The sequence below is a fragment of the Tupaia chinensis genome, unplaced genomic scaffold (assembly GCF_000334495.1).
Source record: "Tupaia chinensis unplaced genomic scaffold, TupChi_1.0 Scaffold000532_1, whole genome shotgun sequence".
Taxonomy (NCBI): Eukaryota; Metazoa; Chordata; class Mammalia; order Scandentia; family Tupaiidae; genus Tupaia; species Tupaia belangeri.
This window is the reverse complement of record NW_006160045.1, coordinates 4,028,088-4,042,149: the sequence shown is the minus strand read 5'-3', so window position 1 is coordinate 4,042,149 and position 14,062 is coordinate 4,028,088. Positions and strand designations below refer to the sequence as shown.

At 44.5% G+C, this 14,062-nt stretch overlaps 1 pseudogene; it reads right to left on the bottom strand.

The window, feature by feature from the left end:
* Nucleotides 1–12,860: 12,860 nt before the first annotated feature.
* On the bottom strand, nucleotides 12,861–13,435 carry LOC102482874 (DNA-directed RNA polymerase II subunit RPB4 pseudogene; annotated as a pseudogene).
* Between the last annotated feature and the right edge of the window lie 627 nt (nucleotides 13,436–14,062).

Here is a 14,062-nt window from a genome sequence, read left to right as displayed (position 1 = left end):
CTAGTTACGCTTGATTGTTTTTTAAGAATATTTTTATTTAACTTTATGTGTTTATTTATTTTGATTTGACTAGAATGAGACAGACAGAGAGAGAGGAAAAGTGAGAAAGGAAGCCACCTGGTCCAGGACATGAACCATGGTTGGCCATGTGGGAGTTCAGCACCTTCAACCACCATGCCACCTGCCAGCCCCTGCTTGATGTTTTTAAGATTGACTGCAGCGGGCTGTCAGGTGGCATGGTGGTTAATGGCACTGGATTCCCACATGGCTGACCATGGTTTGAGTCCCGGACCTGGTGGCTTGCTTTCTCACTTTCTCTCTCTCTCTCTCTGTCTCTCTCTAGTCAAATTGGAATAAGAAAGTGAATAAATAAATAAGTAAAGTTAAATGAAATAATTCTTAAAGAAAAAAAAAGATAGACTGCATCTTTTCTTTGTGCTAAGCAGCATAAGTTAGTTAAGACAAGAAGTCTGATCTTAGGGCCCTAAGTTTAAATTCTCACCGCACTACTTCAGTTCCGTTGCTCATTTCTCACTCTTAAAGACCTGATTTTCTTATTTGAAAAACAGTAGTAACATTATTATTACCTATACAATAGGATACAGGATATTTATATAATAGGATATAGGATGGTTATAGGGAATAAATAACAAATGCAGCCATGATGGTGCAGCAGAAATGTGGCACTCCATGATGCTGGAGCTACATGGGAAGGTTGAAGGTTCATGTCCTCTGGACTCCCTCTACCTGCTAGGTACACATGCATGCCTGTGATCCTGGCTGACTAGGGGTAAATTGTGGCATAGGGACCTTGCTGGAGGTGCCTCCTCCACTCCATGAAAGAAATAAATACATAAAAGGAACTTAAAAAAAATAAGGGACCAATACATATCAGCTCAGCACAGGGCCTGGTACATAGTAACATCTCATCAAGCATTATTTGCCATCATTATTATTTCCGTTCCTAGCAGCTGTACAAAAAATCAGTCACTTACTGGATTCCTGAGCTCTGATTCCTGACTCCAAGCCTGGTGCCTTTTTGGTTAGACTGAAGTTTGTTGTTGGAGAGAGAAAGGGGTGTAGAGCGGGGGATGCGGGAGTGTGTGTGGAAAGGGTTAAGGAAGTGCACGCTTCCCTGCAAACCCAGCCAGTATGCTGTTGTTGCTGACTGTGTAGTAGTGACATGTGCATCGTGGCACTGTTCATTTATACCCAGCTGACATTTAGTCATTTGACCTCTTAGGATCTAGGTAAGCTTGTCTCACACCCACAACAGTAGATCCAAAGTCCTCTCAAGATTGCAGCAAAGTTGGGGCTGAGCCAGCAGCAGGGATATGTTTCTATTACCATGTAGCTTTTTACTTTAAACTCCACTTTTTTAAAAGCAATTTATAGGTATGATAGAGGTTGCTATTTATCTCTCATATCCGTTCTGTCCTTATAGAATCCTCAATTTTTAGCTGAAATCAGGGGTGACTCACTAAACACTATATTTCTTAGCCTCCCTTTCATTTTTTTTTTTTTTAAAGAAAGAATAAAGGAGTAAGACAGTGCACAGGGTGAGAAGTTTTACTTTTGAGCAAGGAACCCAATCTAGCAACTATACTAGGCCCTGGGCCCAGGATTAGGGGGTTCATGGGAGGAAAAATGCAATAGGTGTGTTTTTGCTTTGTTTTGTTTTGTTCTTGCCATAAGGTGCATGTACTTGCCAGAGAGAGAGACAGAGAGATGGTGAGAAATCACCACCCAGAGGTGCTGAAGTCTTTTCTCCTCCATCTCTTCTTGAGATTTTGGGCATGCATGCACACATGCCCAGCGTGATTTTCAAGCCACTGGGTCTGGGACTTGAACTGCGTTTGGCCCTGTGGGAGTCCAGCACCTTAACCACCTGCTGGCCCTGCAGCAGGTTTTTTAAAGCTGAGAGACTGAGAACTGCTCCTATCTCATATTAGAAAATCACAATGTCTCAGTGTCAGACGCCACATCCAGGTGTGGCTTTGTGTCTAATTCTGTTCAAGAAGATGCACTGGAAGTGTTTTGTGCTGTGTCTAAGAAGCATAGCCTTCTCCCTCCTGTTGGGTAGAAAAATAGATGAAAAGTAGTCCTGGACTATGGGATGGACACTAGGAGTACAGGATGGTGGAAGAGTAAGTTTTAAGAAGGCTTGTTCTCTGATGATTATGAAGCTTCCAAACCCACTCTCGACTGCTTTCCTCTGGACTTTGTGTAGATGAGTTCATCTTTGCAGCGCTAAACCCATTTTTGTGCTGAGCAAGACAAGATCTACCTACCTTAAAGACAACGCCATTTTTTTTGGGGGGGGGAGAGGTTTTTGCTATAGGGTACGTGCGCTCGCCAGATAGACAGAGACAGAGACAGAGAGAGAGAAATCACCCTCCAGGGGGGATGGCCATGCCACAATCCCTTCTCCTCCATTCTCCTTTCAGGATCTTGGGCACGCATGCACATGCACCTGGTGTGAGTTTAAGCCATCAGGTCCGGGACTCGAACCGCAGTCGACAACATGGGAGTCCAGTGATATAGCCATTACACCAACTGCTGGTCCTGGCAATGTGACTTTTAAATAGGACTTTTCTATTTACTCACCACCCTTCACTCATTAAAAAAAAAATGTTAGGTATTATGTACCAATACTTCCTTCAGTTTACACTTAGGAAAGGAAAGAGGCTTAGTAACAAACAGTGGCACTGAGAAAGAGTCAGATGTCATTGTCACTGTCTCTGACATCCTTTTTTTAGTTCCCAGGCCTTGTGTGTCTTCTCAGAATCAAGGGTTGACTGATAACATGATTGTCACCTATAATCAGGTTTACGGCCTTGCTTTTAGCGCTAATCATAATCATGGTAGAATATGAGCATATGTCATATGTACCGTTTTATTGTGCGAACGCCTTTGTTTTTTCTCTTCCTCTTTTTTTTTTTTTTCCCAGCACCATATAGGATGGGAAGTAAGTACAAATATTTCTCCTGGTCTCCCAGGAAGTTTTCAAAATTAGGTTCGGTTTTTCTGATGATGCTCACTTGGACTCTGGCTCCTAGATATGGTGCAATTACAAAGTGGGAAGGCTGTAGAGAGAAATTCCTGAAATGTAAAACTAGAACAGAGTCAAAATTAGGTTCATTAAAAACAAAGAAATGAAAAAAGTTTTAAGTAAGTTTGGGGACAAGATTTATCATTGCCACGTAACTTCCAATTGCTGAGAAATTACAACAAACCCGGCATGTTGCTAAAGTACCTTATAAGATATTTTTCTTAATTCTCACAATGTTACAAAGTGAGTGCTGTCAGATCCAATTTGCAATGGAAACAGCAGGCTGGAAACATTCAACATCTGTCCCATACTTACACAGGCAGTAAAGGTAAAAGCAGAGACAGTCTGTTTTGAATTGTTATAACAGAATACCATAGATTGAATAATTCATCAAGAAAATAAATCTATTTCTTCCATTCAGAGGAGACCAGTATCAAGGTCTGGCATCTGGCAAGGGCCTTCTCATTGTGTCATTCATGGTGTAAGGAGGAAGAGAAAGAGTGAGAAAGAACAAGAGAGAAGAAGGGAGGGACCTGCGGATAGCATAATGATTACATCACTGGACTCCCGTGTAGTTGACCGTGGTTCGAGTCTTCAGACCTGGTGGCTCAAACCTCACTCTGGGCCTGTGTGTGTGCGTGCCCAAGATCCAGAGAGGAGAATGGAGGAGAAGGGATTGTGGTGCAGCCATCCCTCCTGAAGGGTGATTTCTCACTTTCTGTCTCTCTATCTCTCTGGCAAGTACATGCATCCTCTAGCAAAAAATTCTCTTGAGAGAGAGAGAAAGAAAGAGAAGAATGGACAAAACTCACTTTTATAACCAGGCTGGACCACAAGTGGGCTGGTTATAGAAGTGAGTTTTGTCCTTTCTTCTCTCTCTCTCTCAAGAGAATTTTTGTGGTCCACCTGGTGGTGTGCATAACAAACTGAACAAACTGAGCTGCAGTGCTGGAAGCTGTATGGCTGACCATGATTTGAAGCTGTGAGTCAGCCTGAAAAAACAAGGGTTTGTGTGCACGTGCCCAACATCCCAATGAGCTAGAATGCTGTGGAAAAGGGGTCCCAGCATGACAAGACTCTGTTAAAGGTGAGTCTCTCTGTGTCTTGTGTGTATACACTCATTCTATCATGAATAAAATAAATACATCTTAAAAAAAATACATTTTAGGGACCAGAAGTTGGGGTAATGGCTACATCACTGGACTCCCATGTAGTAGATGACCGTTCAAGTCCCAGACCTGGTGGCTTAAAATCACACCAGGCATGTGTGTGTGCCCAAGATCCCAAGAGGAGAATGGTGGAGAAGGGATTGCAGTGTGGCCATCCCCCTGGAGGGTGATTTCTCGCTTTCTGTCTCTCTGTCTCGCTCTGTCTTTCTGGCAAGTGCACATGTCCTATAGCAAAAATCTCTCTCTCAAAAAAAAGTTTTTTTTTAAAAAAATAACAAGTCCCCTCTCACACACTTCCTCAATAACAACATTAGTCCATTTGTGAGGGCAGAGCCCTCATGACTCAGCTCTTATTAGTTCCCACCTCCCAACACTGTAGCATTGAGGATTAAGTGCCTGACACATGAACTTTGGGGGATACATTCAAACCTTAGCCCTGAACCAGGCTCCAAGTCTCTGCCTTTATGGTGTGTACTTTGAGACTGGGTGTAACATAGTGGAAAGGCTGAGGGTTCAGAAGACCCGGGTTGGGGTCCTGACTTTAAATGAGGTTGCTCCCCGAATCTGGGAGTGTTTAATCTTTCTAGGCTTCTGTCTCCTGGTTTGACAGCATCCTGTCCTCCATGCTCCCGAGCAGCAGATCACTGCCTCACATCCTGGGTTCCCATCCTAAGGGCTCGTGTGACTACTGATTAACATGGGAAACTCCAGGGAGGATTTTATTGGGCATCAGAATAGGCACCGTTGGGGAGGCCCCCACAGACAGAGAGGAGACTTAAGGTAAACCATAAACGCCCTCACCCGTGACTAGTGGCCCTCTCCTATCCATCGCAGTTGGATGGCAGCTCTTTGTCCCAGAATTGGGTGACTCAGCACTTGCAAGGGAGAACTGACAGAGGCTGAAGTTGCCAGAGGGAACCAAACAATTCTTATTTACCAAACTGTCAAAATCCTATCATTGCAATTAAGGAGATAGGCAATTAACTGTGTCTTAATTACAGCAGCTGCCACTTCTTCTGAATGCCGTAATTTACAGAGAGAATGGGAGGAGACTTTAAATTAATGTGTGTCTTTAAACAACGAAAAACATTGATGGAGCCTGAAGAAAATTGTCAGCCATGGCTGTGAGGCCCCTCTGGAGAAGCAGCATTGTGAGATGTACTTACAGCACGCCAGGACTCTCCGCCTTTGCTGCCTAATAGGAGCATTCGTAATCCACGCCAGGATAACACAGTTATTATATCCTGTTTTGGACTCAGTGCGTTATGTTGATTTCAATGGCAACATCATCTGTGAAGCCCTTTGCTAGTGTCATCTCGGCTGTGTTTTTGTTTTATTTTGTTTTGTTTAAACCTCCGTTTTAAAACAAAGAGTTTTATGCATGTCCAGACACATGGACAAAGAAACAGGTTTTTAAATTCAGAATTTCAAAGGATGGCAAGATTTGCATCCGTACAATCACTGTGTGAGGTAGGGATTATCATCCCACTTTACATATGAGGAAACTGAGGCTCAGAGAAACTAAGAAATTTGTTCAGGGTCACAGAGCAAGCTAGTAAGTTGCCAAGTCAACTTCAAGTTCAGTGTGACTCCAGAGTATCACTTTCTGTCTCTCTATCTCTCTGGCAAGTACATGCATCCTCTAGCAAAAAATTCTCTTGAGAGAGAGAGAAAGAAAGAGAAGAATGGACAAAACTCACTTTTATAACCAGGCTGGACCACAAGTGGGCTGGTTATAGAAGTGAGTTTTGTCCTTTCTTCTCTCTCTCTCTCAAGAGAATTTTTGTGGTCCACCTGGTGGTGTGCATAACAAACTGAACAAACTGAGCTGCAGTGCTGGAAGCTGTATGGCTGACCATGATTTGAAGCTGTGAGTCAGCCTGAAAAAACAAGGGTTTGTGTGCACGTGCCCAACATCCCAATGAGCTAGAATGCTGTGGAAAAGGGGTCCCAGCATGACAAGACTCTGTTAAAGGTGAGTCTCTCTGTGTCTTGTGTGTATACACTCATTCTATCATGAATAAAATAAATACATCTTAAAAAAAATACATTTTAGGGACCAGAAGTTGGGGTAATGGCTACATCACTGGACTCCCATGTAGTAGATGACCGTTCAAGTCCCAGACCTGGTGGCTTAAAATCACACCAGGCATGTGTGTGTGCCCAAGATCCCAAGAGGAGAATGGTGGAGAAGGGATTGCAGTGTGGCCATCCCCCTGGAGGGTGATTTCTCGCTTTCTGTCTCTCTGTCTCGCTCTGTCTTTCTGGCAAGTGCACATGTCCTATAGCAAAAATCTCTCTCTCAAAAAAAAGTTTTTTTTTAAAAAAATAACAAGTCCCCTCTCACACACTTCCTCAATAACAACATTAGTCCATTTGTGAGGGCAGAGCCCTCATGACTCAGCTCTTATTAGTTCCCACCTCCCAACACTGTAGCATTGAGGATTAAGTGCCTGACACATGAACTTTGGGGGATACATTCAAACCTTAGCCCTGAACCAGGCTCCAAGTCTCTGCCTTTATGGTGTGTACTTTGAGACTGGGTGTAACATAGTGGAAAGGCTGAGGGTTCAGAAGACCCGGGTTGGGGTCCTGACTTTAAATGAGGTTGCTCCCCGAATCTGGGAGTGTTTAATCTTTCTAGGCTTCTGTCTCCTGGTTTGACAGCATCCTGTCCTCCATGCTCCCGAGCAGCAGATCACTGCCTCACATCCTGGGTTCCCATCCTAAGGGCTCGTGTGACTACTGATTAACATGGGAAACTCCAGGGAGGATTTTATTGGGCATCAGAATAGGCACCGTTGGGGAGGCCCCCACAGACAGAGAGGAGACTTAAGGTAAACCATAAACGCCCTCACCCGTGACTAGTGGCCCTCTCCTATCCATCGGGATGGGATGGCAGCTCTTTGTCCCAGAATTGGGTGACTCAGCACTTGCAAGGGAGAACTGACAGAGGCTGAAGATGCCAGGGGGAACAATTCTTATTTACCAAACTGTCAAAATCCTATCATTGCAATTAAGGAGATAGGCAATTAACTGTGTCTTAATTACAGCAGCTGCCACTTCTTCTGAATGCCGTAATTTACAGAGAGAATGGGAGGAGACTTTAAATTAATGTGTGTCTTTAAACAACGAAAAACATTGATGGAGCCTGAAGAAAATTGTCAGCCATGGCTGTGAGGCCCCTCTGGAGAAGCAGCATTGTGAGATGTACTTACAGCACGCCAGGACTCTCCGCCTTTGCTGCCTAATAGGAGCATTCGTAATCCACGCCAGGATAACACAGTTATTATATCCTGTTTTGGACTCAGTGCGTTATGTTGATTTCAATGGCAACATCATCTGTGAAGCCCTTTGCTAGTGTCATCTCGGCTGTGTTTTTGTTTTATTTTGTTTTGTTTAAACCTCCGTTTTAAAACAAAGAGTTTTATGCATGTCCAGACACATGGACAAAGAAACAGGTTTTTAAATTCAGAATTTCAAAGGATGGCAAGATTTGCATCCGTACAATCACTGTGTGAGGTAGGGATTATCATCCCACTTTACATATGAGGAAACTGAGGCTCAGAGAAACTAAGAAATTTGTTCAGGGTCACAGAGCAAGCTAGTAAGTTGCCAAGTCAACTTCAAGTTCAGTGTGACTCCAGAGTATGATTATTGATTATTCCCCAGAGGCTAGTTGGTTGCATGGCGTGCAAAGTACCCATGGTTAGGAACCCCAAAGGGGAGATGGCAGAGTCCTGACTAATCCAGGAAATGCAATACCTAGAGTTGCTGAGTGGCAGGGCTGGCAACTGGCAGGGATCCAGGGCAGGCTGTGGTTTAGAGTTGTGCTTCAGTCTCTGGGAGGTCCCCTAGGTGGTGGGAGAAGGTAAGAACATAAAGCTTTCGGGACCAGCAATTGGCGTAATGGCTATGTTGCTGGACGCCCATGTAGTTAACCACAGTTTGAGTCCCAAAACCGGTGGCTTAACCTCATGCCAGGCACGTATGCGTGCGTGTCCAAGATTCTGAGACGAGGATGGCGGAGAAGGGATTGTGGTGGGGCCATCTCCCCTGGGGGGGTGATGTCTTGCTTCCTGCCTCTCTGTCTCTTTCTTTCTGGCGAGCGCACGCGCCCTATAGCAAAAATCTGTTCAAAAAATAAATAAATGAGGAACCAGCAGTTAGTGTAATGGCTATGTCGCTGGACTCCCACGTAGTCAACTGCAGTTCGTGTCCTGGACCCGGTGGCTTAAAACTCACGCCGGGTGTGTGTGCGTGCATGCCCAAGATCCCGAGAAGAGAATGGAGGAGAAGGGATTACGGCGTGACCATCCCCCCTGGGGGGGGGTGATTTCTCACTTTCTGTCTCTATGTCTCTCTCTGTCTGTCTGGTGAGTGCACACGCCCTATAGCGAAAACCTCTCCAAAAAATAAAATAAATAAATAAATAAAAAATAAATGAATAAATGAATTTTTAAAATACAAAAACAGAACATAAAGCTTTCAAATCAGACTGACTGGGCTCCAAGCCCCTGTTCTTCCACTTCCCAACCAGGTGGCCTTGGGAGATGTCCTCAATGTCTGTGAGCTTCCATAGTGTCAATGTTCTCATTTGTATGTTGGGGACAAGGTCAGCTTTATGAAGGGTAACACCAGGCCTCGAGGCCTGAAATTGGGCTGGCACATTTAAGGCACTCCTCTTCTGGGCAGGTCCTCAGACCTAGGAGGCATGGGGGTGCTGAGTAGTTACTAGAAAAAGGAAAACCCCAGGAGCTTACATTAAGAATCATGTTGTGGGAGGGAATCTATCTTAGGAATGAGTTGGATGCCTGGTTATTGTCACCACGGACCAGACAATGCTAGACAACAAGCCCCACAGACTTCACATTGAGTTCTCTACAGTGGAGCTTGAGGCTGTCAAAGCCCTCCTGCTTTAATCAGAATGAATCCTAGGATTTGTACATGACACCAAATGGCTTAGCTTCAGGGACAGGAGGGGCGCTGAGCTGTGGGCCTGGGCAGGCTCCCACACCTAGGACTTCAGCTTGGTGGCCTCCGGGTCTGGGCGTTCTCTTGGCAAGCTCTCCTTCCCCAGTCTTGGACTCACTTTGCTGGCAACCTGAAGAGAGATAATAACTTCCTTGATGAGAGGACTCAAGGTGTGGCTCTGTATTGGCAAGGAACCCCACCTAAGGCTGGTTCATGGGGACATTCTTTTCTCTATTCTCATTGAACTTTGATCTCTCTTCTGGAAAGATGTTAAGAGTTTTCAATACAATACATTAGTGACTAAGGTTACATTAAAGAAAAGTGGATGCCTATTCATACCTTCACGAGGGAGTTGAATATAACCCAAGGGTCACCTGGTAAGCTGACCAGTCCAGACAGCAGCAGCTCAGGTGAGTGGAGCGTCCAGTTTTCTTCCTCCCCCTGCCCCACTCTTGACTTCTCTGACCACTCTTGACTTCATATCCAGGAAAGAAACATTCAACAGTCGTCTGGATGCTAGTTTTGACCAGGTTTAAGTAGCCTCTCCTAGGGGACCGATCCTTGCAGAGGCATTACTCATCTAAGTACAAACAACAGAAGTGCCCACCAGGATTCTCTATGATGCAGAACTGTCTCGGGGCATGGCTAGTAGTTTCCTAGGAGAGGTAGGATGATAAAAGAGCATAGAGGAAGGAAGATAGAGCTATGAGCTGGGGAGGGAATGATTCCAATGTACCACTCTCTTAAAATAGTTGACTTTCTTACTTATCATATGCAGGAGATCACAAAGACAGGGAAGGCAGACTCCACATCTTGCTAACTTCTGTACCCAGACTTAGCAGAGAAGCAATGAATGTTATTAGCAGGCTAGACTTAACACTGGTTGGAGTCTAAGGTCCCTGAATGTTATGGTGTGAATGTGTTTCCCCAAAATGTATCTGTTAAAAGTTGGAGAGCCACTGTAACTGCCTGGAGAGCATGAAAACTTAGCCCGACTATATAGTATTGAGAGGTGGGAAGTGATTTAGGATTAAGGTTATCAGGATGGGGGCCTCCATGATTGAATTGTGGTGAGTTTCTAGAAAGGGAATGAGACAGAGACACACAGACACAAACATGCAAGCTCTTGCCATGCGATGCCTTCTACCATGCTATCCATCAGCAAAGAGATCCTCACCAGGTATAGCTCCTTGACCTTTGTCCTCTAAAACGATAGCTAAATAAACCTCTATCTTTAAGAATTACTTAGACTCAGGTATTTTTGTTATTAGCAGACTAGAACACTGACCTTCATTCTTTCATTCAGTCACATTAAACTACCAGAAAATCTTCCTAGCCCACAGAATCACAGAAAGTAGAACTGGACACAACCTGAGGACCATTTAGTTCAATGGGGAAACCGCTGAAGATCATGGTAGAATTTGCTCATCTATTCAAAACATATTGACGGAGTGAGCTGGGGATGGTGCAGTTGCTGAGCACATATGGTTACAACATAGGCTGCAGCCAGATCTAGAGCAAAACCTCACTGGTATTGACCCTGGGCCTTTTACTCTTTTGTACCTCACAGGAAGATCAGTGGCTCTGTCAGAGTTTGTCTTGGTCTGTTATTGCATTGCTAACAGAAATACCTGAGATTGGGCGGTTTATATAGCATAGAGGTTTATATATCTCATGATCCTGGTGGCTATGGAAAACCCAAAGGCTTAGGACTGACATCAGGTAGCCTACAACAAGCATGGCCAACAGTACAGAGATTGGTGGACACATGCAGAAGAGAGAGAACTGCGTACAACTCTCTCATTGACAGCAATCCTCTCTCATGAGAACTTACCCCACCCCCCTTTTTTTAAAATTTTATTGCAATTGTCCTAACAATAATAAAACTTACCCCTTTTCACAAGAGCTAGAACTCACCCGGCCTGTCACAGATAGCATTAATCCATTCCTGAGTCCGGTGGCTCCATCATTAAATCACCATGATCCAATCACCACCCACTAGAGCCAGACTGCAAAACATGAATCTTGGGGGGGGGAAGCGAACCTTTATCTAAACCATAACAGAGTTCTATCTAATATGTTTTGTAAAAATATTAAGATTATCAAAACAATTCAACCACTTTTGCCTATTACGAATGAAAAGGCTAGAAAGAGAATAGGAGAGGAAAGAGAAGAGGATTGAAAGACTTAAGGAATCTTTGGGAGGTGGGTAGGAAACCAGGTACTTGAGGAACTGACCAAATGTGCCTAAGTGGGTGGAAGTGGTCGTGGACTGGACAGGGCTCCACTGCAGGGATCAGAGGGTGGCCAACCCCACCGAAGGCAGACCTGCTACTCAGCTCAAAACTATTGGTGCTGTTGTGAGGAAATGTGTCCAGTGTTGCCAAGTCTGCTCATTTTTCAAGAGAAAACAGATTTTTAATAGGGACTTCCTTGGAGCAAGGTGAACAAAGCAGACAGGTGAGTTTATCCTGTTAGTCATCAATTTTAGACCTGGAGAATTTATAAATTAAAAAAGCTACTTAGGGGGCCAGTAGGTGGCTTGGTGGTTAAGGTGCTGGATTTCCACATTGCTAACTGTGGTTTGAATCCTGGACCTGGAGGGTTGAGAATCACACCAGGTGCATGTGTGTGTGTGTGCCCCAAATCCCAAGAGGAGAACGGAGGAGAAGGGGTTGGGGTGTAGTCATCCCCCTTGGAGTGTGATTTCTCATTTTCATTCTTTCTATCTCTCTCCAGTGGTGTATGGCACAAATAAACAAATAAATAAAAAATATATATATATAAAGAAAAAAAGCTACTTAGCTGTATCAAAGAAAAACAAACTGAGACTAGGAAATGGTGTAGTGGTTACATTGCTGGACTCCCGGATAGTTGACTGTGGTTCGAGTCCCAGACCCAGGGCTTGAAACTCACACCAAGCACGTGCGCATGCATGCCCAAAATTCTGAGGGGAGAATGGAGAAGAAGGGATCATGGTGTGGCAAACCCCCTGGGGGGTGATTTCTCATGTTCCCTCTCTCTGTCTCTCCAGCAAGTGCACACATCCTATAGCAATAAAACTCTCTTTAAAACAAACAAATCATTACCTCTCTTCTTTAATCCTATTCTGCTTCTCCTGTACTGTTACATTCTGTGCCCTGTCAATTATTCACAAATTCGATGATGTAATGGAAACCTTTGGTTTAGTACTAGTGCTTCATTAGCAGAACCCAGTGCAGGTGGGATGTTAGGGAGGCTGTTCACACCTGAAGATAAGGGCACTTGATTGCCAAGGAAAGCCTACCTCGTGGGACTTGTGTTCACATGGGTAGCTTTGTTCCACATGGGCAGCTTTGTTTGTTCCTGCTGGGTTTTTTTTTTTTTTCTTAATTCCTCCTCTGCATTTAGGTTAGACTGTTCTTCCCCTATACACCTTTCCTATGCAATACTCTAGTTTCAAAACTATGAACACATTTAAATTAAAACATATATTGAGATTAAAAAATGAGGTGGGAGCCAAAATCCAGTGTGAGGCAGCCCATGCTGGCTCCCACACCACCCCTACCCCCTCCTAGAGGTGTGCTCAGGAAGCCATGGGCAGCCACTACAGGACCCCCTCTAAGAGGACATGGTCACCATAGTCTTGCAGTCACACTGGGGACAGCAACCTAAACCAACACCAGCTAGGCTCTCTCCAAAGGAAGCCTGACTGTCTTCTTCAACAGAACTTCTGTGCAAGTCAGCCCCAGTCCTAGAGGGGTGCTGTGCTCCAGATGCAGATCCCCCAAGAAGCAGATCACTCTGGGATATTCATATTGAAAGGTGTGTTTTGTCTGGATATCATCAAGAATCTGTTGCAGCTCCTTTTCTTCAAACCACCCCTCCAGGCTTGGGATCAGAGCCTTGGACTCCTCAGTGGACTGACTAAACAGGCCAACTCCAACTTGGGAAGTTTCTTCTGGAGCAGCAAGCCATGGACGCTGGTAATAGTCTGTGTTTGAAAAGACTAAAATGTGCTGTGTAGTTTAAGGTTTTCATGAAGACCTACAAGAATTCCTGTTCGTCCTCTAAACTCTAGTTCTTTGCTGTCGATGCTCCCAAAGCATATGAACTTCTGAATTTAGAAGAGTCTCAGCTGCTTCAAACTCTTTGAGAAAGATGAACTGTGAGGCATCCTCCTCTGCATCTCCACCCTGTGGGTCACTGCCACCTGCTGCCATTGCTACGGCATGCTGTCATGCTTTCGTGCTGTGTTCATCTAAGGCTTCCATATTGTCTTATTGGAAATGAGAAATAGCCAAGAGAATCCTACCTTTATCATAGACTCAGACACACGGCAGATTGAGAGCTGCCTCTCTGCCTCTCCAGCCTGCCATTCCCAGCTAATCACCAGGACTTCAGGGCTAGGGGATGAAGGGAGGTGTGCCAGCATCCTGGAAGAGGGAACAGGAATGGCCCTCATCAATCAAACAGAATAATGAGGTGGGAACCAGCACATGGTGCAATGGTTACATCACTGGATTCCTATGTAGTCGACTGTGTTTCAAGTCCCAGACCCAGCGGCTTCAAACTCATACTATGCATGTGTGCATGTGTGCCCAAAATTCTGAGGGGGTAATGGAGGAGAAGGGATTGTGGTATGGCCATCCCCCCAGGGGGGTGATTTCTCACTTTTTGTCTCTCTGTTTTTCTCTTGTCTCTCAGGTGAGCACATGCACCTCAGCAAAAAACAGAAAACAAAAAAACTGTCTTAAAAAAAAAAAAGCAAAACAATAGAATAATGAGGCTTGCCCAGATCTTTCTTTCTTTCTTTCTTTCTTTCTTTCTTTCTTTCTTTCTTTCTTTCTTTCTTTCTTTCTTTCTTTCTTTCTTTCTTTCTTTCTTT